Here is a 13,840-nt window from a genome sequence, read left to right on the forward strand (position 1 = left end):
GGGGAACTTCCCTCCCGGAGGGGGAAATCATCGTCATCATCATCACCGACAACTCTCCCATCTTGGGGAGGGCAATCTCCATCAACATCTTCAATGGCACCATCTCCTCTCAAACACTAGTTCATCTCTTGTGTTCAATCTTTGTACTGGAACTATAGATTGGTGCTTGTGGGTGACTAGTAGTGTTGATTACATCTTGTAGTTGATTACTATATGGTTTATTCGGTGGAAGATTATATGTTCAGATCCAATATGCTATTTAATACCCCTCTGATCTTGAGCATGTTTATCACTTCTGAGTAGTTACTTTTGTTATTAAGGTCACGGGAGAAATCATGTTGCAAGTAATCATGTAAACTTGATATGTGTTTGATGTTTTGATAGTATGTATGTTGTGATTCCCTTAGTGGTGTCATGTGAACGTCGACTACATGACACTTCACCATATTTGGGCCTAAGGGAATGCATTGTGGAGTAGTTATTAGATGATGGGTTGCTAGAGTGACAATAGCTTAAACCCTAGTTTATGCGCTATTCTGTAAGGGACCGAATAGATCCAAAAGTTTAATGCTATGGTTAGAATTTATTCTTAATACTTTTCTCGTAGTTGTGGATGCTTGCGAGGGGGTTAATCATAAGTAGGAGGTTAGTTGAGTCGAGAATGGTCTTGAACGAACCTGCCATGCTAGCCGAGGTGATGAAGTTGCACCGATCAATGAGTTCCTCCACCACGTCATCTTTCAGATCGGGGCAAGAATAACAGGGTCGTTTCCGGCCTGTTCCCTCCATGGAGAAGATGATCGAACAATGGCAGAAGGAAGGGTGAAGGCAAATGGAGGGAGGAAGAGCATGCGACAGCAGTTCCAAATCGAGAGGGGTAGGCGAACAGGCAATGGACGGTTGCCACGGTACAAGAGGCTAGTGGGGAGCGAACGGTTGCCACAGAGGTCACACACTGACGACAAGGCCGAGTGAACCGCATGCGTATATCGCACACACCTTGATCTGGCTGATAGTTTCTTTTGTGTTGCCTAATCACAAACAGTTCAACCGAGTGAACCGTATGCTGTACATCGCACACACCTTCATCTGGCTTCCCGTTTCTTTTGTGTTGCCTAATCACAAACAGTTCATCCGAGTGAACCGTATGTTGTGTATCGCACACGCCTTCATCTGGCAGCCCGTTTCTTTTGTTCCTCCTCATCGCAAACAGTTAATTGAACTAAACCGTATGCCCTTCATGGCACACGCAACTAAAATCTGAACCGTGTTTGATACATCCATCATCGCAAACGTTTTATACATTTTTGACGGTTTTCATACACCACCGTTTGCGATTATTGCATCGCACATAGTTTCTCGAAGGGTCTCTGATCGTAGTGTCGCGTTAGCAGCATCCTGGAGTAGTGACACGGTTTTACAAACCAATCTCGCTTAGCACGCGTCCTAGCGGTTCTTTCTTTACACTCATCAATAGAAATTCTAATAGCTTTCAGAGATTCATTAAAATCATGCTTGGGTGGCATAGATCTAATTTTCAAAGAATCAATCTCAAGAGAAATTCTATCAACGTTCCTAGCCAAATCATCAATCTTGAGCAATTTTTCCTCAACCATAGCATTGAAAACTTTTTGGGAATTAATAAAATCTTTAATATTGTTCTCAAGATCAGAGGGCATCTTATTATAATTTCCATAGGAATTGTTGTAGTAATTACTATAATTATTAGGGAAATTACTAGGAAACGGCCTAGGATTGAAATTACCTCTATAAGCGTTATTACCTATATTGTTCCTACCAACAAAATTCGCACCCACAGATTCATTATTGTTCTGAAGCAAAGTAGACAAAGGCATATCATTAGGATCAATAGGAGCACTCTTACTAGCAAACAATTTCATAAGTTCATCCATCTTTCCACTCAAGGTATTAATTTCTTCAATCGCATGCACTTTTTTACTAGTAGAAGATCTTTCGGTATGCCATTGAGAATAATTAGCCATAATACTATCTAGGAGTTTAGTAGCTTCTCCTAATGTAATTTCCATAAAATTACCTCCTGCGGCGGAATCTAAAAGATTTCTAGATGCAAAATTCAATCCGGCATAAAAAATTGTATGATCATCCATAAACTTAAACCATGAGTAGTGCAATTTCTTATCATCAATTTCATCCTCTCCCAAGATTCTGCAACATGTTCATGATCAAGTTGCTTAAAATTCATTATATCGTTCCTAAGGGAGATGATCTTAGTGGGAGGAAAATACTTGGAAATAAAAGCATCTTTACAGTTATTCCATGAATCAATACTATTTTTAGGCAAAGATGAAAACCAAGTTTTAGCACGATCTCGTAGTGAGAACGGAAATAGCTTCAATTTAACAATGTCATTATCCACATCTTTTTCTTTTGCATATCACACAACTCATCGGAAGTATTTAGATGGGATGCGGCATCTTCACTAGGAAGGCCAGAAAATTGATCTTTCATAACAAGATTCAGCAAAGCGCCATTAATCTCATAAGATTCCGCACTAGTGGCGGGAGCAATCGGTGTATTAATAAAATCGTTATTATTAGTATTAGAAAAATCACACAACTTGGTATTTTCTAGTGACAAAGCAAGCAATGTAGCACACGAGCAACCAAAAGAAAAACAAAAAGACGAACGAAAGAAGGGCAAATAAAAAGGCAAATCTTTTTTGTGATTTTCTGAAAATGTTTTAGAAGTCGGGGAGAGGAAAACGAGAGGCAAATGGCAAATAATGTAATGCAAGATATGAGAGTTTATGGTGGGTACTTGGTAGGCTTGATGTAGAACCTCCCCGGCAATGCGCCAGAAATTCTTCCTGCTACTTCTTGAGCTTGTGTTGTTTTTTCCCTTGAAGAGGAAAGGGTGATGCAGCAAAGTAGAGATAAGTATTGCCCTCAGTTTGAGAACCAAGGTATCAATCCAGTAGGAGGTACACGCAAGTCTCCAATCTATGGACCTGAGCAAACAGTCAAACACTTGCACCCAACGCGATAATGGGGTTGTCAATCCCTTCACGGTCACTTACAAAGGTGAGATCTGATAGAGATAGATATAAATGATTACTAAAACATGAAACAAAGTAAAAGTAAATAAATTGCAGCAAGGTATTTTTTGGTTTATAGATCTGAAAATATATGATGAAAAATAGACCTGGGGCCCATAGGTTTCACTAGAGGCTTCTGTCTTGAAAGAAAATAATACGGTGGGTGAACAAATTACTATCGAGCAATTGATAGAAAAGCGCAAATTTATGATGATATCCAAGGCAATGATTATGAATATAGGCATCACGTCTGTGTCAAGTAGACTGAAACGATTCTGCATCTACAACTATTACTCCACACCTTAACCGCTATCCAGCATGCATCTAGAGTATTAAGTTCATAAGAATAGAGTAACGCCTTAAGTAAGATGGCATGATGTAGAGGGATAAACTCAAGCAATATGATGAAAGCCCCCTATTTTTACCCTTGATGGCAACAATGCAAATACGTGCCTCGCTACCCCTACTTTGTCACTGGGTGAGGACAACGCAAGATTGAACCCAAAACTAAGCACCTCTCCCATTGCAAGAAGAACCAATCTAGTTGGCCAAACCAAACCGATAATTCGAAGATAAATACAAAGATATCACATCATGCATATAAGAATTCAGAGAAGATTCAAATAATATTCATAGATAAACTGATCATAAATCCACAATTCATCATATCTCAACAAACACACCGCAAAAGAATATTACATCCGATAGATCTCCAAGAACATCAAGGAGAACAGTGTACTGAGGATCAAAGAGAGAGAAGAAGCCATCTAGCTACTAGCTATGGACCCGTAGGTCTGTGGTAAACTACTCACGCTTCATTGGAAGGGCAATAGAGTTGATGTAGATGCCCTCCGTGATCAAATCCCCCTCCGGCAGGATGCCAGAAAAGGACCCAAGATGGGATCTCACAGGAACAGAAGTTTACGACGGCGGAGAAGTATTGTGGTGGACGCTTCTATTCGTTTGGGAATATTTGGAAATTTATAGAGCTGGAATTAGGGTTAGGGGACCTCCGAGGGGCCCACAAGCCCTCAGGGCGCCCCCCTGAGGCTTGTGGCCTCCTCGGGGATCTTCTGGCCCCCTCTCCAAGTTACGTGGGATTCTTCTGCTCCAAGAAAAATCATCACGAAAGTTTTATTCCATTTGGACTCCGTTTGATATTCCTTTTCTGTAGAACTCAAAAACATGAAAAAACAGAAACTGGTACTGGGCTCTAGGTTAATAAGTTAGTCTCAAAATAATATAAAATAACATATTAATGCATAAAAAACATCCAAAACAGATAATATAATAGCATGGAACAATCAAAAATTATATATACGTTGGAGACGTATCAATGCGCCATACGGGCCGTCGGAGAATGCGACTCTGCCTCACCAATGTCTGCCGCCGCGAGGGATGCCGCCGCCTCACGCGCCCGGTGCCTTGCACGGCGTGCACGCCGTGCCATGTCCTCGTGGGACGATGGCGCGTCCCCAACATCGATGCACCACCGAAGGGGTTGCGCGTCGGCCAGCGCGTTCGGATGCCCGACGGACCGCACGGCCTCCACCGAGGCAGCTACGGCCGGCCTAGCTCCGGATCCATGCACCATTTCACTACTAGGGAAAACCTCATACACAGAGGATTATCAGTAGCGCTGTTTAAAACAAAGCACTACTGCTACTTACCTGTAGCGCGGGGACACAAAGGGCGCTACAGCTATGATGGTAGTAGTAGCGCGTCTACAGGAAAAAGCGCTACTACTATAATTCCCACACTGTTGCCGGCAAGCTAGGAATAGTAGTAGCGAGCTTGGAGAAAATGCGCTACCGCTAAGTTCGTTGTAGTAGCGCATTTTCAGCGGAGAGCGCTACTGCTAAGAAAAAGGAAATAAAATGAAAAAGAAATAGAAAAGTAAATGAAAATGAAAATTAAAGAAATAGAAAAAGGAGAAAGGAAAAAAAAAATGTAAAGAAAAAGAAAAATAAAGGAGAAAGGCATAGCAGTGGCGCTTGTTTTCAAAAAGCGATATAGATAATCTAAATAAAGGAGAAAGGAAAAAGAGAAGAAAAAATAAAAGGAAAATAAAAGGGAAAGGAAAAGGAAAAAAGAAAAGAAAAAGAAAAAAATAGCCACTTCATGTAGTAGTAGCTCGTTTTATGTACCGACGTTATAGCTACTTCCTGTAGCAGCATCGCGTTTTATCAACCAACGCTATAACTAACTTAGCTATAGCACTTTTTCCCCACCAGCACTACCGCTACGTTTGACATGCCCCCCACACGGGCTTTCGCCCGGCCACTTCTCCCCCAAAGCCCCACTCCTTTCTTCTCTCGCCGCCGTCGCCCTTCGCGCACCCTCCCGTCGCCCTCTGCACGTCGTCTGGTACGGTGCCCTCCGTCGCCGTCTGGTGCCCTGACCCCGACCTCGACGCCGCCTGCCCCCTCCCTCGGCCGCTCTGCCTCCTCCTGCTCCCTACCTCCGCCGGTGCCCGAGGTGAGCACGCCTACACCTCCTCCTCCTCCTCCTGCCCTACCTCTGCCTAGCTAGGGTGCTTAAGTAGTTGTAGATGATTGAGTAGCTAGGGTTCATCTAATTAGTTAGGGTTCATCAAATTAGCTAGTACTTCTAGATGCTTAAGTAACTACCAGGGCAGTAGGGTTTAGCTAGAAATGTTAGCTCAATAGGGTTTAACTAGATGTTAATTAGGGCAGTAGGGTTTAGTTTAGAGAAAAATTCAATATAAAAAATTTAAATTTCTATTAGTGCTACAAGTCCAGTCAGTTCTTAATTTTTACTGAATTTTTATTAGGAAAAAAATTTAGGACATAATTTGAATTGAGTTCTAGGGTTCTTAATTTGAAATTTAGGACAAAATTGAGTTCTAGGGTTCATAATTTTTATTAGGAAAGTAATTTTGGACAGAAATATGTAAAGGTTCTAGGGTTCTAGGGTTCATCCATCTATATTTTGTTTTTGAATTGGGTTTGGGGGAGCATGAGATTTGTGTAGATTTTCTTGAAGTGTCAAATACTAGGAGATGCAAATTTGAAGTGGTCATGTTGTAGGGGAACGTAGTAATTTGAAAATATTTCCTACGCACACGCAAGATCATGGTGATGCATAGCAACGAGAGGGGAGAGTGTTGTCCACGTACCCTCGTAGACCGACAGCGGAAGCGTTATCACAACGCGGTTGATGTAGTCGTACGTCTTCACGATCCGACCGATCAAGTACCGAACGTACGGCACCTCCGAGTTCTACACACGTTCAGCTCGATGACGTCCCTCGAACTCCGATCCAGCCAAGTGTTGAGGGAGAGTTTCGTCAGCACGACGGCGTGGTGACGATGATGATGTTCCACCGACGTAGGGCTTCGCCTAAGCTCCGCAACGGTATTATCGAGGTGTAATATGGTGGAGGGGGCACCGCACATGGCTAAGAGATCTCAAGGATCAATTTTTGTGTCTATGGGGTGCCCCCTGCCCCCGTATATAAAGGAGCAAGGGGGGAGGCCGCCGGCCTAGGAGGAGGGCGCGCCAAGGGGGGAGTCCTACTCCCACCGGGAGTAGGGCTCCTCCTTTCCTTGTGGGAGTAGGAGAAGGGAAGGGGGAAGGAGAAAGAAGGAAGGGTGCGCCCCCCTTCCCTAGTCCAATTCGGACCAGACCATGGGGAGGGGTGCGGCCACCTTTTGAGGCCTTTCTCTCCTTTCCCGTATGGCCCATTAAGGCCCAATACGAATTCCCGTAACTCTCCGGTACTCTGAAAAATACCCGAATCACTCGGAACCTTTCCGAAGTCCGAATATAGTCGTCCAATATATCGATCTTTACGTCTCGACCATTTCGAGACTACTCGTCATATCCCCGATCTCATCCGGGAGTCCGAACTCCTTCGGTACATCAAAAACTCAATAAAACTGTCATCGTAACGTTAAGCGTGCGGACCCTACGGGTTCGAGAACTATGTAGACATGACCGAGACACGTCTCCGGTCAATAACCAATAGTGGGACCTGGATGCCCATATTGGCTCCCACATATTCTACGAAGATCTTTATCGGTCAGACCGCATAACAACATACATTGTTCCCTTTGTCACCGGTATGTTACTTGCCCGAGATTTGATCGTCGGTATCTCGATACCTAGTTCAATCTCGTTACCGGCAAGTCTCTTTACTCGTTCCGTAATACATCATCTTGCAACTAACTCATTAGTCACAATGTTTGCAAGGCTTATAGTGATGTGTATTACCGAGTGGGCCCAGAGATACCTCTCCGACAATCGGAGTGACAAATCCTAATCTCGAAATACGCCAACCCAACAAGTACCTTTGGAGACACCTGTAGAGCACCTTTATAATCACCCATTTACGTTGTGACATTTGGTAGCACACAAAGTGTTCCTCCGGTAAACGGGAGTTGCATAATCTCATAGTCATAGGAACATGTATAAGTCATGAAGAAAGCAATAGCAACATACTAAACGATCGGGTGCTAAGCTAACGGAATGGGTCAAGTCAATCACGTCATTCTCCTAATGAGGTGATCTCGTTAATCAAATGACAACTCATGTCTATGGCTAGGAAACATAACCATCTTTGATTAACGAGCTAGTCAAGTAGAGGCATACTAGTGACACTCTGTTTGTCTATGTATTCACACATGTATTATGTTTCCGGTTAATACAATTCTAGCATGAATAATAAACATTTATCATGATATAAGGAAATATATAATACTTTATTATTGCCTCTAGGGCATATTTCCTTCAGTCTCCCACTTGCACAAGAGTCAATAATCTAGTTCACATCGCCATGTGATTTAACATCAATAATTCACATCACCATGTGATTAACACCCATAGTTCACATCTCTATGTGACCAACACTCAAAGGGTTTCACTAGAGTCAATAATCTAGTTCACATCGCTATGTGATTAACACCCAAAGAGTACTAAGGTGTGATCATGTTTTTATTGTGAGATAATTTTAGTCAACAGGTCTGTCACATTCAGATCCGTAAGTATTTTGCAAATTTCTATGTCTACAATACTCTACACGGAGCTACTCTAGCTAATTGCTCCCACTTTCAATATGTATCTAGACAAAGACTTAGAGTCATCTAGTTTTAGTGTCAAAACTTGCATCGACGTAACCCTTTACGACGAATCTTTTGTCACTTCCATAATCGAGAAACATATCCTTATTCCACTAAGGATAATTTTGACCGCTGTCCAGTGATCTACTCCTAGATCACTATTGTACTCCCTTGCCAACATCAGTGTAGGGTATACAATAGATCTGGTACACAGCATGGCATACTTTATAGAACCTATGGCCAAGGCATAGGGAATGACTTTCATTCTCTTTCTATCTTCTGCCGTGGTCAGGCTTTGAGTCTTACTCAATTTCACACCTTGTAACACAGGCAAGAACTCTTTCTTTGACTGTTCTATTTTGAACTACTTCAAAATCTTGATAAGGTATGTACTCATTGAAAAAACTTATCAAGCGTCTTGATCTATCTCTATAGATCTTGATGCTAAATATGTAAGCAGCTCACCGAGGGCTTTCTTTGAAAAACTCCTTTCAAACACTCCTTTATGCTTTGCAGAATAATTCTACATTATTTCCGATCAACAATATGTCATTCACATATACTTATCAGAAATGTTGTAGTGCTCCCACTCACTTTCTTGTAAATACAGGCTTCACCGCAAGTCTGTATAAAACTATATCCTTTGATCAACATCAAAGCGTATATTCCAACTCCGAGATGCTTGCACCAGTCCATAGATGGATCGCTAGAGCTTGCATATTTTGTTAGCACTTTTAGGATTGACAAAACCTCCTGGTTGCATCATATACAACTCTTCTTTAATAAATCCATTAAGGAATGCAGTTTTGTTTATCCATTTGCCATATTTCATAAAATGCGGCAATTGCTAACATGATTCAGACAGACTTAAGCATAGATATGAGTGAGAAACTCTCATCGTAGTCAACACCTTGAACTTGTCGAAAACCTTTTTGCAACAATTCTAGCTTTGTAGACAGTAACACTACTATCACTGTCTGTCTTCCTCTTGAAGATCCATTTAATCTCAATGGCTCGCCGATCATTGGGCAAGTCAACCAAAGTCCATACTTTGTTCTTCATACATGGATCTCATCTCAGATTTCATGGCCTCAAGCCATTTCCCGGAATCTGGGCTCATCATCGCTTCCTCATAGTTCGTAGGTTCGTCGTGGTCAAATAACATGACCTCCAGAACAGGATTACCGTACCACTCTGGTGTGGATCTCACTCTGGTTTACCTACGAGGTTTGGTAGTAACTTGATCTGAAGTTACATGATCATCATCATTAACTTCCTCACTAATTGGTGTAGGAGTCACAGGAACAGATTTCTGTGATGAACTACTTTCCAATAAGGGAGCAGGTACAGTTACCTCATCAAGTTCTACTTTCCTCCCACTCACTTCTTTCGAGAGAAACTCCTTCTCTAGAAAGGATCCATACTAAGCAACGAATGTCTTGCCTTCGGATCTGTGATAGAAGGTGTACCCAACTGTCTCCTTTGGGTATCCTATGAAGACACAATTCTCCGATTTGGGTTTTGAGCTTATCAGGATGAAACTTTTTCACATAAGCATCGCAACCCCAAACTTTTAAGAAACGACAACTTTGGTTTCTTGCCAAACCACAGTTCATAAGATGTCATCTCAACGGATTTAGATGGTGCCCTATTTAACGTGAATGTAGCTGTCTCTAGTGCATAACCCCAAAAACGATAGTGATAGATCGGTAAGAGACATCATATATCGCACTATATCTAATAAAGTACGGTTACGATGTTCGGACACACCATTACACTGTGGTGTTCCACGTGGCGTGAGTAGTGAAACTATTTCACATTGTTTTAACTGAAGGCCAAACTCGTAACTCAAATATTTTACCTCTGCGATCATATCGTAGAAACTTTTATTTTCTTGTTACATGATTCTCCACTTTCACTCTGAAATTCTTTGAACTTTTCAAATGTTTCAGACTTGTGTTTCATCAAGTAGATATACCCATATCTGCTCAAATCATCTGTGAAGGTCAGAAAATAATGATACCTGCTACGAGCCTCAATATTCATCGGACCACATACATCTGTATGTATGATTTCCAACAAATCCGTTGCTCTCTCCATAGTTCCGGAGAACGTCGTTTTAGACATCTTGCCCATGAGGCACGGTTCGCAAGCATCAAGTGATTCATAATCAAGTGATTCCAAAATTCCATCAGTATGGAGTTTCTTCATGCGCTTTACACCAATATGACCTAAACGGCAATGCCACAAATAAGTTGCACTATCATTATTAACTTTGCATCTTTTGGCTTCATTATTATGAATATGTGTATCACTACGATCGAGATCCAACAAACCATTTTCGTTGGTGTGTATGACCATAGAAGGTTTTTTATTCATGTAAACAGAACAACAATTGTTCTCTAACTTAAATGAATAACCGTATTGCAATAAACATGATCAAATCATATTCATGCTCAACGCAAACACCAAATAACACTTATTTAGTTTCAACACTAATCCCGAAAGTATAGGGAGTGTGCGATGATGATCATATCAATCTTGGAACTACTTCCAACACACATCGTCACCTCGCCTTTTACTAGTCTCTGTTTATTCTGCAACTCCCGTTTTCGAGTTACTACTCTTTAGCAACTGAACCAGTATCAAATACTGAGGGGTTGCTATAAACACTAGTAAGTACACATCAATAACATGTATATCCAATATACCTTTGTTCACTTTGCCATCCTACTTATCCACCAAATACTTGGGGCAGTTTCGCCTCCAGTGACCAGTCCCTTTGCAGTAGAAGCACTTAGTCTCAGGCTTAGGTACAAACTTGGGCTTCTTCACTTGAGTAGCAACTTGCTTGCCGTTCTTTTTGAAGTTCCCCTTCTTCCCTTTGCCCTTTTCTTGAAACTAGTGGTCTCGTCAACCATCAACACTTGATGTTTTTCTTGATTTCTACCTTCGTCGATTTTAGCATCACGAAGAGCTCGGGAATTACTTTCGTCATCCCTTGCATACTGTAGTTCATGACGAAGTTCTACTAACTTGGTGATGGTAACTAGAGAATTCTTTAAATCACTATTTTATCTGGAAGATTAACTCCCACTTGATTCAAGCGATTGTAGTACCCAGACAATCTGAGCACATGCTCACTAGTTGAGCGATTCTCCTCCATCTTTTAGCTATAGAACTTGTTGGAGACTTCATATCTCTCAACTCGGGTATTTGCTTGAAATATTAACTTCAACTCCTGGAACATCTCATATGGTCCATGACGTTCAAAACGTCTTTGAAGTCCCGATTCTAAGCCATTAAGCATGGTGCACTAAACTATCAAGTAGTCATCATATTGGGCTAGCCAAACGTTCATAATGTCTGCATCTGCTCCTGCAATAGGTCTGTCACCTAGCGGTGCATCAAGGACATAATTTTTCTGTGCAGCAATGAGGATAATCCTCAGATCACGGATCCAATCCGCATCTTTGCTACTAACATCTTTCAACATAATTTTTCTCTAGGAACATATCAAAAATAAACACAGGGAAGCAACAACGCGAGCTATTGATCTACAACATAATTTGCAAAATACTATCAGGACTAAGTTCATGATAAATTTAAGTTCAATTAATCATATTACTTAAGAACTCCCACTTAGATAGACATTCCTCTAATCCTCTAAGTGATCACGTGATCCATATCAACTAAACCATGTCCGATCATCACGTGAGATGGAGTAGTTTCAATGGTGAACATCACTATGTTGATCATATCTACTATATGATTCACGCTCGACCTTTCGGTCTCCGTGTTCCGAGGCCATATCTGTTATATGCTAGGCTCATCAAGTTTAACCTGAGTATTCCGCGTGTGCAACTGTTTTGCACCTGTTGTATTTGAACGTAGAGCCTATCACACCCGATCATCACGTGGTGTCTCAGCACGAAGAACTTTCGCAACGGTGCATACTCAGGGAGAACACTTATACTTTGATAATTTAGTGAAGGATCATCTTATAATGCTACCGTCAAACAAAGCAAGATAAGATGCATAAAGGATTAACATCACATGCAATCAATATAAGTGATATGATATGGCCATCATCATCTTGTGCTTGTGATCTCCATCTCCGAAGCACCGTGCTTGTGATCTCCATCTCCGAAGCACCGTCATGATCACCATCGTCACCGGCGCGACACCTTGATCTCCATCGTAGCATCGTTGTTGTCTCGCCAACTTATTGCTTTTACGACTATCGCTACCGCTTAGTGATAAAGTAAAACTATTACATGGCGATTGCATCTCATACAATAAAGCGACAACCATATGGCTCCTGCCAGTTGCCGATAACTCGGTTACAAAACATGATCATCTCATACAACACATTATATCACATCATGTCTTGACCATATCACATCACAGCATGCCCTGCAAAAACAAGTTAGACGTCCTCTACTTTGTTGTTGCATATTTTACGTGGCTGCTACGGGCTTAGCAAGACCGTTCTTACCTACGCATCAAAACCACAACGATAGTTTGTCAAGTTGGTGCTGTTTTAACCTTCGCAACGACCGGGCGTAGCCACACTCGGTTCAACTAAAGTGAGAGAGACAGACACCCGCCGGTCACCTTTAAGCAACAAGTGCTCGCAACGGTGAAACCAGTCTCGCGTAAGCGTACGCGTAATGTCGGTCCGGGCCGCTTCATCTCACAATACCGCTGAACCAAAGTATGACATGCTGGTAAGCAGTATGACTTATATCGCCCACAACTCACTTGTGTTCTACTCGTGCATAGCATCAACGCATAAAACCAGGCTCGGATGCCACTGTTGGGGAACGTAGTAATTTCAAAAAATTTCCTACGCACACGCAAGATCATGGTGATGCATAGCAACGAGAGGGGAGAGTGTTGTCCACGTATCCTCGTAGACCGACAGCGGAAGCGTTATCACAACGCGGTTGATGTAGTCGTACGTCTTCACGACCCGACCGATCAAGTACCGAACATACGGCACCTCCGAGTTCTACACACGTTCAGCTCGATGACGTCCCTCGAACTCCGATCCAGCCGAGTGTTGAGGGAGAGTTTCGTCAGCACGACGGCGTGGTGACGATGATGATGTTCCACCGACACAGGGCTTCACCTAAGCTCCGCAACGGTATTATCGAGGTGTAATATGGTGGAGGGGGGCACCGCACACGGCTAAGAGATCCCAAGGATCAATTGTTGTGTCTATGGGGTGCCCCCCTGCCCCCGTATATAAAGGAGCAAGGGGGGAGGCCGCCGGCCTAGGAGGAGGGCGCGCCAAGGGGGGAGTCCTACTCCCACCGGGAGTAGGACTCCTCCTTTCCCTGTGGGAGTAGGAGAAGGGAAGGGGGAAGGAGAAAGAAGGAAGGGTGCGCCCCCCTTCCCTAGTCCAATTCGGACCAGACCATGGGGAGGGGTGCGGCCACCTTTTGAGGCCTTTCTCTCCTTTCCCGTATGGCCCATTAAGGTCCAATACGAATTCCCGTAACTCTCCGGTACTCCGAAAAATACCCGAATCACTCGGAACCTTTCCGAAGTCCGAATATAGTCGTCCAATATATCGATCTTTACGTCTCAACCATTTCGAGACTCCTCGTCATATCCCCGATCTCATCCGGGACTCCAAACTCCTTCGGTACATCAAAAACTCAATAAAACTGTCATCG

Source organism: Triticum aestivum, chromosome 7D, assembly GCF_018294505.1.
Source record: "Triticum aestivum cultivar Chinese Spring chromosome 7D, IWGSC CS RefSeq v2.1, whole genome shotgun sequence".
In the NCBI taxonomy this organism is placed as follows: Eukaryota; Viridiplantae; Streptophyta; class Magnoliopsida; order Poales; family Poaceae; genus Triticum; species Triticum aestivum.